This window comes from Strigops habroptila, chromosome 11 (genome assembly GCF_004027225.2).
Source record: "Strigops habroptila isolate Jane chromosome 11, bStrHab1.2.pri, whole genome shotgun sequence".
Lineage (NCBI taxonomy): Eukaryota > Metazoa > Chordata > Aves > Psittaciformes > Psittacidae > Strigops > Strigops habroptila.
The window spans coordinates 28,462,157-28,477,781 of NC_046360.1; the positions used below are offsets into that span (position 1 = coordinate 28,462,157).

At 45.4% G+C, this 15,625-nt stretch overlaps 1 protein-coding gene across 2 annotated transcripts in view; it reads right to left on the reverse strand.

Moving 5' to 3' along the window:
- The window catches only part of CNTN4 (contactin 4), a 332,256-nt gene extending 317,714 nt beyond the window's left edge, over positions 1–14,542 (reverse strand). The window contains exon 1 of one of the 2 annotated variants that reach the window (XM_030500859.1): positions 14,316–14,542. The gene's annotated coding sequence lies outside the window, so the exon portion shown is untranslated. The remainder of the gene's footprint in view (positions 1–14,315) is intronic. The other variant, XM_030500858.2, reaches the window with a different exon arrangement.
- Between the last annotated feature and the right edge of the window lie 1,083 nt (positions 14,543–15,625).

A 15,625-nucleotide genomic window follows, 5' to 3' on the forward strand; every position in this document is an offset into this window, starting at 1 on the left:
TGGCCTCCTGGGCTCAGACCTCCATCAGCAACCATTCCACCAATGGGTCACAGCTGGACAGCAGCATGCAGATGTGGAATAACAAGTGCTGAGGGAAGGGAGACAGTCTCCCCCAGCTTCACAGCCATAAGCCAGACTTGAGGGTGACTGAGCCTCAGCCCCTGCTCACATTCAGCCTGCATCACCCAGGGTCCCTGGCTCATTTTCAGCAGAGATGCTGAAATGCAGATGTAGAAATTCATAAAACAGAGGTATACAGCTAATATATATACAAAAATATACTACATTATGTAAAAATAGAAGTATAGATAATACACATAATCTTCGTCCTTACACAAAGTGGATTGCAGTGGAGAAATGCATTCTTCTGTGCCATGGAATTTAATTAGTTACTAAATTTAGATACTGTCAGTATAGTTATAGAGGATTCACTGCAGCTGGATTTAAATATTGCACGATATTTTACATTTTGCACAATACTAATGGATGTCATTACATGAGTATAGATATTGTGAAGTATTTCTATGTGAATGCTTAGGTCTACCCAGTGGTTTAGACAGCTAAATCATACTTGATTACACTTTCAAAAATATACTTTAAGTCCCAGGTATTGCTAGTTTTAAAGCAAGTATTCAGAGACCCTGAATCCCATGCAGTTGGGAAGGACTGATCCAAAGCAAAACACAGCTGCAAAAATAATTAAATCTGGTTTAAGCATAAGACAGAGTTATGATGCAGTCTGTGGGGAATAAGAAAAAAGTCAGTGTTGAAATTTCTCCTCTGCCATAAACTTAGCATTTTTAATAGCTCAGTACCCTAAAACCCAAAGAGTTTGGGTAGACATTACTAGAAACTGAAGTGCCTAAGTATCTCTGTATCTCTCACCATCACAGCATGTGCATCACAGTTTTTCATCTCCAATAAAATAGCACCGGAGAATTCCACAAGGCTAATTAAAGACCTGAAATTTTAAGTCCATTCAGAAACTACAGTAATAAAGGTCAAATAAGTTCTCAAGTTTGATTCAAACTGCTTCGACTTTGAACTGCACAAGGTAATTTCTCCTGGAGACGTTGGGCTTAGCTATAGTCTGGCCTAAATTTCAGAGTCTTACTCAAAAGTCATCGAGAGAGACAGTATCTGCCATTTCAGACTGGTGCAATTTGTGAAGGATTTTACAAATCCTTGAAGAGCACTCTGCCTTTTTTTTTTTTTTTTTTGTGTTTGAGCAGACTCCTGCAGCCCAAACTATTTTGCAAGATCTGTGCCATGGTGTCGTGGTTTGAGCCCAGCCGGTAACTCAGAACCACACAGCCGCTCGCTCACTCCCCCCCTTCCTCCCCCCGCTCCCGGAGGGATGGGGAGGAGAATGGGAAGAATGTAACTCCCACGGGTTGAGATAAGAGCAGTCCCACAACTAAGGTATAATACAAACCACTACTGCTACCACCAATGATAATAATGATTAGTGAAATAACAAGGGGAGAGGATACAATTGCTTACCACCCGCCGACCGATACCCAGCCCGACCCGAGCAGTGATCTGGCCTTCCGGGTAACTCCCCCCAGTTTATATACTGGGCATGACGTGCTGTGGTATGGAATACCCCTTTGGCTAGTTTGGGTCAGGTGTCCTGTTCTCTGCTTCCTCCCGGCTTCCCCTCCTCCCTGGCAAAGCATGAGACTGAGAAAGTCCTTGGTTGGAATAAACATTACTTAGCAACAACTAAAAACATCGGTGTTATCAGCGTTGTTCCCAGGCTGAAAGTTAAAAAACACAGCACTGCACCAGCTACTAAGAAGGAGAAAAATGACTGCTATAGCTGAACCCAGGACACATGGTAATGCATGGGGCTGACATCCCAGGTCTGCCAGAGCTAGACGCTAGATGATCCACAACTAGAAATGCCATTTAAAAATGTGACCCTGAAGTTTATTTTCGACAGATGGGATTTCCCAGGTATAGAACTGTGCTATCCCTGTAATCTCTGAACTCAATTTAAGTTTCATCTATAAGATTATTTTCATTTCAACCCCTTTGGTCGCTTGTGACAATATTTCCTTTCTCCCTACACAAATCTAATTTGGTCTTGCACTGCAACTCTGCTTAGAAAGCTGTTTAGTGCCAATGTTTCAGAAATACGAATCAAATTTTCTTGAGTGAAATAAAATTAGCTATCCAGGAAAGGATAATCCACTTTTCTAGGGGCACTGATTCCATATTTTAGGTAATGGTTCTAAAATACAATAATAATCATAATAATAAAATGGTTCCGAGATGCAGTGCGTGCTGATAGCAAGAAGGCTATCAGAGGTAGTCTTGCTGCCTCTGAATACACCGGGAATGATAGGAAGCATTGGCTGGTCCACAAAACAGTCCACTTACTTATACCACAAATCCCACAATTTCCTGACATGTTAAAATAAAGGAAAAAGATACCAGCATAACAGCTGAGGATTTGGTCCCGGGGCTGGTTTAGATTTGGTGACGGCTCCAGTGCCAGGTCAAGTGCTTTTAAAATAGGATTTGCAGGATCTTCCTCCTGAACTGAAACAGAAACAGCTGTGCTAGATGTCTTATTCAGGCAGAAAGAGTGACCTCTTCCCTTGGCAGCCAGGAGAGAGGTCCCTGCGGATAGAAGAACAGGACGGTCCAATAACCACTGTCAGTCCCTCCTCTGCTGAAGCAATAGAGCCCCTTTGGCAGCAGACCCACCAGAGATAGGTGGGTCGAGTCTTCCTTAGATTGTTCTGGCAGAGCAGAAGAATCCATACCTCAGTTTTCCATGAGGCATCATTCTTCCTGCTATTTGCATGAGTGACATTGCATAAGCCACCATGTGAATGGAGCCACCAAAGCACTGAATGACAGAAGAGTCTGAATAGAGGAAGGAGGAAGAATCGAAAGGGAGGATTTTTTTTCCCCAGCCTTTTGCTGTTTTCTTGCCATGCCTCATACTCTTCACCCTTTTTCCACCTCCTCTGTAACTCCCATGCCTTTCCTCTCCCAAAGCAAAGAGGTGACAAAGCCTGTAGCTATCCCAGTTTCTTTAAGGACCTTCCATCTCCTTCGCTCCTGCTCAGCACAGATGACTCAGGAGGAGGCAGAGGCTCAGAGGCACGGCTGTGCAGGCAAGTGTATACAGCGAAGCAAATCTAAAGTAATTAAATAAACAGCAATACAAACATTGCACTTCTGTCCATTTATACTAGCTATTGCAGAGTGGGCTCCTCCATATAATGTTTGCACAGGAGCTGTGATGTATCACTTAATCTACCGTAAGGACTTTATTCATACCACCCGAGGTTGGCCAACGGTGTGCTATTCAGCTCCTCTGCAAGCTCCCACTTACACAAGATTGACCAAAACAGAAGAAGGTATTACTGAGCTATTACTGGCATCTTTTGCCACATGCTGTCAAGTTTCTAACTTCAGCGGTCCAGAAGATTGAAGTAGAAAAGCAGATGAGACAGTACAATCATACGGTACAGTTGGACTTTATACTTACACTGTCTGACCTTGAAACTTGCTCTTCAAAGGAAACAATCAAGGCTGAAACCAAACCAAAACCAACCCACACCCTACACCACTCACCAGCAAACCAACCCACCCCAAACTGAAGGTACTGAGGAGCAGCGACCAAAGCCACTTGACCCATGTTGTCAGCAAAGCTCTGTGCAATGACATAACCCCAACATACTCAGGACGTATCAGGACACAACAATTTCAGTGGCTTAGTTTCAAACATGCATCTTCTAGAGTGCACTTTGCTTTTTTAAAAGACTGTATTAGTCATGATGTTTTATTTTCTGAAGAAGGACATCTCCAACTCATATATAAACCTGTGGCAAGAGCTGGTTACCTGGTTTCTGGTGTTTCCCCCCTACACCTCAAGGAGTAAATGTAGGTGTACTGAACTGCTTAGTGCTCTGCAAAGGTGCTCTGCACAGTTGACCAATCTGCCAAAACAACAGAGAGTCTTCCTGAGCTTCAGAAGTGCAAGTTCAGAGCTCACAAAACTGCCTTATACGGCCAAAACCATGCAGTGGCAGTATCTAGCACCTACCTGACGCTGCATATTTTCTGAAGCCCTTTTGGTGCAACCTAGTTGCAGTTTCAAACCACTTTGCACCGCCATCCATTCCCCTCTATCTATCCCTCTTGTCTATTTGCTTTCTCAGGCATTGCTGCATGTTTAACTTCTAAGCCCTTAAGGGTGATTAAGCCAATTACCAAATGTATAGTCAGCTCTCCACAATTAAGCGCTCAACAACTCCAGTTCGCATCCAAGTTTCAGGAGCTGCTGATAGCTGCAAACAGGCCGACCCCACCCTACCTAAAAAACACACCACCAACAAAACTTCGTTTAGAGCATCATCTCTCCTCATCCCATATTCCTGAGCTATGCCCTGCCTTTCAGCACACCCAGTAACTTGAGAACTAAAAGAGGATGGGAACCATTTCAGGAACAGGGTTGATCTACCGGTTAAGGGTGGCAGAATCAGAAAAAAGGGTAAAAAAATCAGGGCTAGGAAGATGTGGGGCTGTAGTCCTCCTATGGTCAGCAGTCTAAAACATAAGCATTGCTGAGGATGCTGGAGAGATTTCTGCTTTAAAACAGCCTGCATGGGATTCAGAGCCATCTATGGACAAAGCTCTGTCACCCAGACCAGAATGCAAGAACTTGTCGTTTGACAGTGATCAAATATCTCCTTGCAATGCACATACCTTTCCAGAGGCAAAAATTATCAGTAGCGGTACGTGGCCTGGGAGTGTTACTGGACGTATTGTGCTCACAGCTTTATGTTTTCTGCAGTATGACATGATAAAATTTAGAGTATATGAAGCCCTCTCAATCAAACCCATTTTTTCCTATAGATACCCACCAAAAAAAAATTTCTGTTAAAACAGTTGCACCATGCTCCCCTAACAGCTAACGAGCTGGGGTTTTTTTCCCCCCCTTCAAGTCATTCCTAGTGAAGTACCTTCAGGAGTGAAAAATGCCAGTCACAGCCAATTGGCAGGAGGGCAACACTTTAATATCAGCTCCAGGGATGAAGGACATGCCAGCTCCTAACCCGCACACTTGCTGCAGAAAGCCCTCAGCCAGTGAGACCACACCGTGCCCAGCTCCCATTTAGCTGAGCAAGCGAAGCTGGGAACCCATTAATTTGCTGCATGAGTTATGGTTCCCTGCAGCACCTTTTGTTCACTGTCAAGGTTCTGCAACAATGACGAATGCAGCTACATTCAGCCCAAAACTCCAGAATTTGATATACTAAATCATTCTAGATATTAAATGTCTCAGTGATAAGCCTAGCAAATGAATTCCTCTGGAGCCTACACTTTTAGCTGTACATGAGGCAGGAGGGACTCCCCACATACTCCCCCATTGTTTCATGGAAAATTATGCAGTTTGATAGCATTGTCGCTCCCAGGAAAGAAACCAGAATCCCAGGAAAATTCACACAACTTCCAGTGGCTACTAAAAGAAGCTGCAAATCTGCCTGAATAACTGAGGCAGCAGAAGGCAGTTTGGGACATTAGGAGCTCACCAGTTATTCCTATTTTAATAGCAGCAGATGTACACACTTACAAAGTTTCCACTTACCTTAGTAAATAAACAGAAAAGACTGCTGCAATAGAGAAACAGGGGAACACAGTCAGAATGCTTAAGCAGCAAGATACAGGCAGGTTCTCAGTCTTACTCTTATAAACCTCATGTTTAATCTTTTTTTGTTTAAAATTATCTCCTTCCTCCAACCACAGCACACTGCAGTCACAAGAACTGAATGAATCTCATCTCAACTAATTTGTAAAGAATAGATGACTTTTCAAAGGAATCCTAAACCAAAACAGATTAAGGCATGTAGAGGGTGGAACAACTGCTACTTCATTTTTAGTTTCTCAAAATCACCATCAAATATATCACAGTGGTTAACTCCAGAAAGATTTTGCAAACTTCATAAACAATAGAGGTATTACCCATTATCACACAAGTACAAATTAGTTTGACCTTTCCAGCTTTCTCATACTAGGCTTCCTTTTTTCCACTTGACTAGAGAAAATATTGAGTCAATCCATGTTCTGTGCTCTTCATTCTCAGATGTACTTGACTAGTGCTTTTTTCCCCTACATCTGCAATTAGAAGACACTCATCAAACACTGAATTCACCTCAGTAATTCTTTGACTCAAGCAAGTGCATTACGTGCTTCCTAGGAAGGACCCAGCCTTATGCTCAGCATTGCTCCCTATCTGCTTTTCCCACTTCTGCCTCCCCAGTAAAACCATGTGTGATATGTTCATTTAATATTCCTTGTAGGAAGTGTTGGCAAACAATGTGAATATATGGGCAGCAGAGATCGGAGAGGGAAGGATGCTCAGTGCCTTCCATCTAGCCTGCCCAACCTTCCTGCCCACAGAGCTTTCCCTTCCCAACAAGTGACGCCTCCTTGATGCCCAAAAATGAAGCTGGCAAAGCAGCCAGCAGATCTCTTCTCCCATGTGGATTTCTGGACTAACACCCAGCTATCCTTAACAGATACATGTACATCCCCAGAAAGCCTTCCTGCACAGCATCAAGTAGGAGAAGTGCGCGCAGACAAACCATCCCATGTGCCATGCACCTTTCAAGTCAGCTTCCAGCACAAACTGCACTCACTGCCTGTGGACACTGATTTCTGCAAAGTCTAAAATCATTCTTCATGAATAACTGGCACTTTCTATCAGCAAGTCTGACTGTGCTGGATCCAACAGAGGAATCCTCTTGTTCTCTTGATCATCTTGTGCTGGAACCAAAGGAGCTGGGGAGGAGCAAAGAGAGGGTAATGCTGAGCAAGCCGCAAAAATCCTTACCTGTCAGCCAAAATGTAAGACAACCTGCTGCATCGGGCTGTTTCAGTAAAGATGTATAACAGCAAGTGTAGAAGCAGTGGGGGAAACCAAGGGGTAAACTGAGAAACAGAACAGCTTTGTGGGCCAACAGAGAATCATGACACCAATAAAAGAAATATGTCAAGGAGAAAAATTATGCATTTGTGTATTGGTTCTTCAGAATTAGGAATCCTGAGACAGTTACACCATAGAAATTGTGAATAGGGTTGTAGATACAAAATTCAATATCCATCTAACACCCTGCAAGCCAGCACTGGCTCTTTCCCCAGCCCATGTGGAAGGGTGCACTCCTGTAATTCCACAGCTGGCTGCAGGTGTGCCCCCGCTGTGTGCTGCTCTGGGCCGGAAGGGATGCACTATGGGATGCCCCACTGGATGCCTGATCACAAGCCAGGGGCTGAAGTTGCTCTGGCAGCAGCCGGAGCAGTGCGGGTGATGCGGGTTGAGTGCTGCCACCCTGTGGGATCGTGTCACTCGTGTCTGTGCATTGTCACACTGCTGCGTACTCCCGATGCTCAACTGCACACCTGTATTTGGGAAACCATGGGGGGCTCTGGAGCCCACACAAGCAGTTTCCAGAGAAGCATAACACACTGAAACGTTTGAAACATTAATTCAGGAGCTGGAAATATTTATAAATATGATTCAGAACAAAAAGGTTACTGAATTCTGGCCAGAATAAGAACAAATACTATAATTCAAAATAATTAGCGTGTCATAGTTAACAATCTGATGTATTTACACAATTTATATTTACTCCCGTGTTTCAAGGCCTGGATTGAAATCCTGTTTCGTACATTGCTAGGAGCTGATTCTGTTTGAAATTACTCTTCTGCTGTACTTCATATTTCATTCATTTCTACTTCCAGCTATACACGCACAACAGAGGGCATTACACATCTCCCTAATTGAACAATACAGATCAATTAAATATGAAAAGTCATTCTTGGACTAAAACCCTCTTAGGCAAATGTTCTGCTCTTATGCTGAAGTAACTCTTTTCAAAAAGCTAGGAGTTGAGTGCTGTTCAGAGGCTTTTTTTTTTTTTTTCCTTTCCAAAAGACTGGGAGACAAAGACCAAGAATATTCATCCATTCATTCATGATAAGAGGACACAGAGCTTTTGCCTCCATTTCAGAAGAGCAGGGGAGTAGTGATAGAAAAAAAAAATAAATCTTATTTGATGAAAACTGTTCAGTGCTCTACGCAGGAGGAGAAGAACCCTCCTCTGCTCAGTGCTGAGCATGCCTTTCAAATGCCTCTCGTGGGTCACACCATTAACACAAACCACAGTGTTATCAAATAATATCATGGAAAAAGAAACATGAATCTACGCATCATTGCTAGCCCAACCACCACAGGTTCCTCACACATATGCTATATAAAACACTGGAGTACCACTGAGTGTCGAAGCGGATAAAGTACATCAGCCCAGCAATCAGTTCACATTTGGTGGGGACGGAAACCAAGGTGGCCATGCTAGGCTAAGGTCCCCTGAAAGCAGCTCAGTACTGTGGCAGTCAGCCAGGCCATTTGTTTTGTCATTGATTCACCAATACAAGTTGCTAATACACAACCTGTTCTATAAAAGATTATTGACTTAAACCTGGTACAAATTTACAGCTAAGTTAACAGAAGAATCTGGCTCAGATATGAGCCTAGGTCTATCAGTCCCAGGAAGGGAAATCTGCCTGACAGCAACCTGGACAGCTTGAGGGCTTTCTCCAACCCCTAGGTCAGCTGTTGGCCCACAGGTAGTAAGTGGCCTGTGACTACCTAAAGGCACAGAAGAACAGACCATGGCTCAGTCACAAGATGGGCATGGAGGAAGGTGGGACTAAACTCAGTGGAGGGCTTTGAGCAGAATTCATTTTTTCTGCTGACTGGTCATTAACAGAGCCCAGGAAGGGGGAGAACACCCAAACCATGGCTATAGATCAAACTGGAGAAAAGTCTTTGCTAAAGGCTTTACAGCTATAGCTAGAAAGAGGCAAAAGTGGGAGATCAGAACCATTAACATAGAGGCAGGGAGTAAGGAAAGAGTGTGAGCTGAATATCCTCAGCAATCCTGGGGACTGTCACAGATGGCTAGTTGGGTTTTCACACTCCTATTACTGGAAGCGTAGAGATGGAAATGTGCTTAATTGTTTGAGTATGACTTGTTTGTAAGTCTTCCCAAATAAAACTGTTATCTGCATAAAAAGAGTTTAATAAACCATGCACTCACGGTTCTGTTAAAAAAACACTGGGAGGTTATTGCAATTCAGTACTATTCAGATTAAATTACTATTTGTAATACAGGTTTTCCATTACAAATACCAAGTACACTGTTTATTCCCTTTCTTAGTCTTCTAATTGACAAAAATGACCTGCTAAACCTTATGTAGATTGCATTTAAATGCCACATCTCTTCATTGGCTAAACATTTATATAAAATTAAAAACACAGATTTTGTCTGAGGCTAAGACCTTACACTGATAGAACTTACAGAAGAGTAAATCAATCTGGAGTTAGACAGAGCTCAGGTCTAAGTTGTCACCTGAACAGCTACCAAGTGCCAACAGCTGTTGGAAACTCTTTCAACTCTGGCCACATCCCCTTGGCCGTTACAGTCTACCATGCTCCCCCAACCAGTCACCTCAGAAGGATGTTAACTCAGGAAATCCCAGGAGATGCAAGTGGTGACCAGGCCAGAAATTGAACTACTCTGTAGAATGACTGCAGGAGGTGCAGGAACACTGAAGGAGGAGTCCCCTGGACCATGCTACTTTTGAACAAGGGCTGCAAAGGAAGGCGAACCATCACAGGAGTGCTGTCACATTGTCCTCCTGGGTTAAACAAAATCTGGAGAAAGCCAAGCTGAACAGTTGGTCTTTTAACTACATCTTGCTCTGCAAACAAGAATGGGCAAAATGGGAAAGCCCATGTGAGATGGTTAATAACGGTTGTGTCCAGAGTCTCACTGAAGCCAGGTTCAAAACCTCTGGAAAAACAAAGAGAAGAGGTGCTGAAATACGATCGTGATGCTTTTAATCTTCAGTATAATGCTTCTTAGGACAGCTTGGTACTGGATATATCAAAACTTTAATTCACTAATGAAGAGATTTGGCCATATCTGAGACCGCTCCAGCAAACTTTCAAATAATATAGCATCAACTGCTGATCAGCTGGGAGATACAGAAGAATTAATAGAAGAAACAAATCTAGTAGAAACTCATTTTTGAAACCTAGACCTGTTTAACAAAAATAAAAAAAAAAAAAAAAAAAAAATCCTGTAAAGGTGATTTTAAAAATTTAATGGTTGTAAATTATTTTCTTGAGTCCCCATAACATTTTTTTGAAGTGGAATAATAATGCAGTAAGTGTCATCACTTACCTGCTGATACTTGTATGCTGTAATTGCATACCTGAGCAAAAATCCCAATTTACATTGCAGACTCAAAACTTGCTCCCTATGCTCTAGCTTCCTAAATTTGAAATGTGCATATGACAAAGCCAATAGATTAACTGTTTTCAAAACACGCTGACCCTGTTGGTCCTCAGGGTTCAACTTTAATTGATGGGTTAAATCACTGGAAAAACAAACAAACAAACAAACAACACCCACAAACCAACCAACAAATCTTTCTTCTTCTTGGTGTCCTGCTGAAACAGATTTTTATCCTGCAGATTAAGATAAAAAGTGCCTGCTTTTATCTAGGGAAAAGCAAAGAATGAAGTTATTTCCCAAGTACAATGCATACAGTACTGGAAACCCCTGTTTAGTGTAGAAAATACTGTTGTTTCAGTTCATGTGAACCTCATTTATGCCAAGATGGCAAACAGATTTGACACAGGAGTTTTTGTTTTAATATCGCCAATTTTGGTGGATAATGCTAGGGGACAGGAAATAGTTGTGTACTCGCATTAAACAGTAAATCAGTTGGATGTCATCATTATATATTTGCTTTGTTAATGATAAAAAGAATGAATCAATACTATCATGATATTCATATTTATATTTGAGTAACCACTGTAGCAGATAACAGTAAAGAAGTGTGCAAGTTTAAATCTTGGCAGCAAGCCTAGATTAGAGTTTCGGAGCTGACATTTGTGGATTTGGTGTGATTCATGTTACTTTTCTGTGTTTGTGATTACCTTCCTGTCAGGGGCTGCACATCACTCACGCACCAAGCAGCAGGCTTCCAGTTTCTGCATGTGAAGGAAAATTCCCAACTGTTGCACCGAAACCCTCTTCAAATGGAGCCCCATCTTCTGCATAACAATGGAGCTGAACAAGGCGCCAGCAAAAGGAGCATGTAAACAGCTTTTACAGGGTCATTTTAGGCCACAGATGGGAGGTGTGGGAAGAAACCCCAGACTTGATCTAATCTAACATGGCTAAAAATAGACCTGTGATGATTTATGAACTTTCAAACGCAGCAGAGTATTTTTTTTAAGCAACAGCATCTTCCCTGGCACCGCCTGCAGCCCAAGAGCTGCATGCACAGCCTGATGGAGACACTGAAAGGGTCCCTGACTGAGATCAGCCATGGGCAGCTGATACCTCCCCGCCATCCTTCACCAAACACAATTCAGAAAGGCCATGAGAGACCATTAAAAGGCAATGATTGAGCTATCTTGTGGTTAATACCCTTTCTTCAACTTTGCCTTGTCTTTACATCTATTGTGCTGGGTTTTTTTATCAAGTTAACTACACAGAACTGTCAGACAAAAGCCAACTCCCTAAAACAAGGGAAATAAGTCACCAAGAATGTCTACAAAATTATTCTGAAGTTTTGCACCTGGGGTAGAAGTCATGCAGATGCTTACACCCGTTTTCTTAGCTGTCCTTGATGAGGTAACACAGGAGCATATTTTAAATCAAAAAAAATGTTAAAACCAGTAAATATAGAGACCTGGATATCAACAAGAAACACTTTCATGCATGAGGAGGTGCAAGTCTGGGAACCAAGATGGGCTCTCTCGCCAGCTGCTTGCTGTCTTGAAGTGCTGCTGTTGTTCCCTCTGGAATAAATGCTCCTCAGCTGACTGTTAAAACTCAGCACTCAGGAGACAAGCAATGAAGGAATAACACTGGAAATACAATGAAGGCCACCCCAGGGAAGGATGGCTGTGGTCTCAGAGACCACCCACCCAAAGAGAGCTTGTGCCACACCATGACAAAAAGCATCCTTGTGGCCGAGGGAAGGGACCTTGCTGCCAGTCACGCGCTTTCATCACCCAGAGCACACTGCGGGCACGCTTGCCCCTCATCAGTCATCCAGGGTAACCTCAGGCTAGGGGCTAAAGAGCTTCGGACACCACCGTTAAGGCATGTAAAGTTAGGGTTTGAAGGCAGTATCAGAGAATCATGTTTACTGTTTACACGCCATGGGAGAAGTGAGGCTTCTGGCAAAGGTAAGCTTTTTTTTTCTGCTGTCATCAGATTCAAAGCATGTATTTTGTCATCCTATAGCACAGCACAAGCTTAGAATTCCAGGAACACTTCATGGGCTACGAGAGAGCTCAACTCCACTGCAGAGATAAGGACTAGAAAATTTCCAAGTCGCCAGAGTTTTTCCAGGATCATTCAACTCCAACTACCTGCGGGTGCACCCCATTCTACCCCAGTCCTCACCATCCAGGTACTGCCTCCAGGCAAGCTAAAGCATGGGTACATGGGGCAGAAGACCCCTTGCCCCAAGCCTCCAAGTAGACAGACACAGATACATACAAATAAAAGGTTCTGGTGTGTCTTCCTGCAAAGGTTTAGTTCACTTGATGGGATGTGATGAAATACCTCTTGAAACCAAACAAAATCTTGTCAGGTGTACTTCGCTCTGCCCAGAGTTCAGCAAAGGAGGGAGAGGTTGCTGCACACCAGCGGAAGCCATTGTCTAAAGCAGGCTGCTTTGGGAAAATTAGCAGTGTGCACACCTCTAAAGGAGGCTGTACAGCAAGTAAAAGAGGGATTAGCCATGTAAACTAAGTCCTTTTGGTATTAGATTAAAGAGGGGAGGTGACTTTGAGGGATTATTCAAGAGCCATTTAAGCAGTTTTCAGGGACTTAGAAATGCAGGGTAAAAATGCAAGCTCCCAGGTGCAGAAAAGAAGAAAAAACAGTGTCCTGGCCGGGAAAGCAGCAGAAAAGGCTTCTGGAGGGTCCCAAGCGCAGGTCCCCATCACCCCGCTTCCCATGCCGGGCACTGGCCATCGTGCCCCACGACAGCAGTGTGAGGAGCTGGGAGCACGCAAGAGAACAGAGGGAAAAGGCTCCGTGAGCTGCCGTGCGGCTGGGACCTGCCACGGGCCGTGGCATCTCCACAGCGGCTGTGCTGGGAGGGAGTGCGGTAGAGAGCCCGTGTCAGAAAGGATCTTAGGAGTACCGTGACCGTTCGCCGAGGAGGATTACACCAGTCCCTGCTCTCATCTAAATGATTTATCGGCTAGAATGCAGGTCCTGAACAGAGCCACGTAAACAGGAGGATGTGCAAGCACAAACACAAAAACTGACTTCTCTCTATAGCCAAATGTTCCTGTTCTTCCCTGCACCTCAGGGTGCCTAATCAACATGCTGGCTCTTAATCCTTTGCCCACATTAATCCAGCAAGGGAAAATGAATACATTGCTGTAAGACATTAGACTGTTTTATCGAACCCTCTTCGCAAAAAAACCCCGCTTTTGCTTAGTCTAAAACGTGATGGATAATTAGTATGTAAGATACAAACTATTTCCACTTGTTATGCAAGCTGCATCGTTTAATTTGTAGTTTAGAGAGCGAGTCACTCTTGTCTGGGATAAATAAAACAACATGCTGCATTATGTTGCTCACGACACGGAAGCAACATCAGCCTGGGGAAAGCAAAAGAAGCTAAAACTCGAGCGAGCACCGCCGGCTGGATCAAGCAAAAAGTTATGCATGCATTTCTGCCAGCTTGCGAGGGAGCATCCCCTCTGCCAGAGACACGCACATACACACAGCCCCATCCCCGCGCTCTCCTCCGCGGTTCCTCTCCCCGTTCCCGGGGCGCAGCACCGGCCCCCCGCCCAGGGCCAGCTCTGCCAGACCCGTTCCGCTGCTCCGCGCCGGACGAGAGGAAGCCCGGCCCGGCACCTCGCTGCGGAGCCACGGTGCCGCGCCGCGCTCCGCGGGGAGCCCGAGCGGCAGCGGGAGCCGCGCCCCGGGCTCCGCGCCCCCTCCGCCCCGCATCCCCCTTCCCAAGGAGCCGCCCGCTCCGCAAGCACCCCGCACTCCGCGACCGAGCCGCGCTCCCCGGCGCCCGCTGCGCGCAGCCCCGCACAGCTCAGCTCCGCTCTCCTTCCCCCGCGCTGCCACCGCTCTCATGATTTATTCCCATTTTATTTTTTGTTGGGTTTTTTTTTCCTCTCTGTTCAAATCCGCCTCCTTCCTCCCGGTGCAAAGCCGCGGCGCGCTTACCTGGGCACGGCGGGGTACGCGGGGCTCCGCGGGCGCTGCCTGCCCGCCGTGCGCGGCAGCCCCGAGGTGTGCGGCTCCGCAGCTGCCCGCGGCCGCAGCATTGAGCGGCAGCGGCCGGGAGCCGGGCGAGCGCTGCGCAAACCCCTCCTCCCAAACCTGCGCCGTGCGCGGGGGGCGGGCGGAAGAGCCGCGGAAGCGCGGACGCCTTTAACCCTTCTGCTGTCCCGCAGCGCGGGTGCGGCCCTTGCGCGCAGCGGGAGCGCAGCGCAGCCCCCAGTACAACGGTCGGTGCTCTGCGGGATCTGTACAGCGGCTCAGACCCGAGCCGGGGGGCAATTCCCCTGCTCTGCTCCTGATTCCCATCTGTGTTAGCCCAGGCGTGGCTCTTCCCGGCAGACACCGAACACGTCCGGCTCGGTGGCTTCCCGACCCCTGCTTTTCTCGCATCCTCGACCAGTCCCGGGAGTCCCAAATTACAGCTGGGGGCATTTTTTTTCCCTCTCTTCGATGGCCTTCGGCAGTAATCTCAGATTTGCCGTAATTGTTTTCACTCTTTAAGCGCTGTCCCCTTCCTTCATCTCCTGGCTCCAACAGTCTCTCACTCAGCCCTTTGCACTAGTCCACCCTCTCCTTTCTTCCCCTTTTTGACCTTTCTTGTCCAAGAAATGAGTGCGGGGAAATGAGAGAAGCCAGAGAGGAGAGCACACACGGGTACCAACCGCATCCCTGCTGCTTTCAGCCCTCCTCACACCCCAACACCCAGCACCTGTCCTGCACCCAGGCCTTCCTCTGTGTCACCCATGAGGGTCTCTACCTGCCACTGCAATTAAAATTATGAGCCACAAACTACTTTGAAAGTCAGAGTTCAGGCTTCATAAGCAGAGCGATCTAAAGGCATGAAGAAAAGGGGGGAAAAGCGTATTCAGAAGTGAAGGTGGAACCTACCTTTTCCTGTCCTGGAACCTTGTACTGGGAAGTGCTCTTAAATGGCTGTGCTAAAAATGCGTTTCAGTGCAAAGAGGGTATTCAGTCTTAACTGTGCCTCTCCTGGGTTTTGAGGGATTAAGTGAAACCCTTATTATGTTTAATTATCTCTAGAGTTGCTCTCTGTGCTTGCTGCCTTGCTTTATGGTTTAATAAACTGCACATCGATATAAACTGAATGACAATTAACATTAGTGCAGGTTGGATTTGCGTTTATTGCTGCTTACAGGTTTGCGCTCAACGTGCCTTCGCTCAGATGTTTCATTGCCATCCACCAGCACCTCTTTCTTAGCATGGCTCCCAGCTCCAAAAGGCAGTTGAGATGT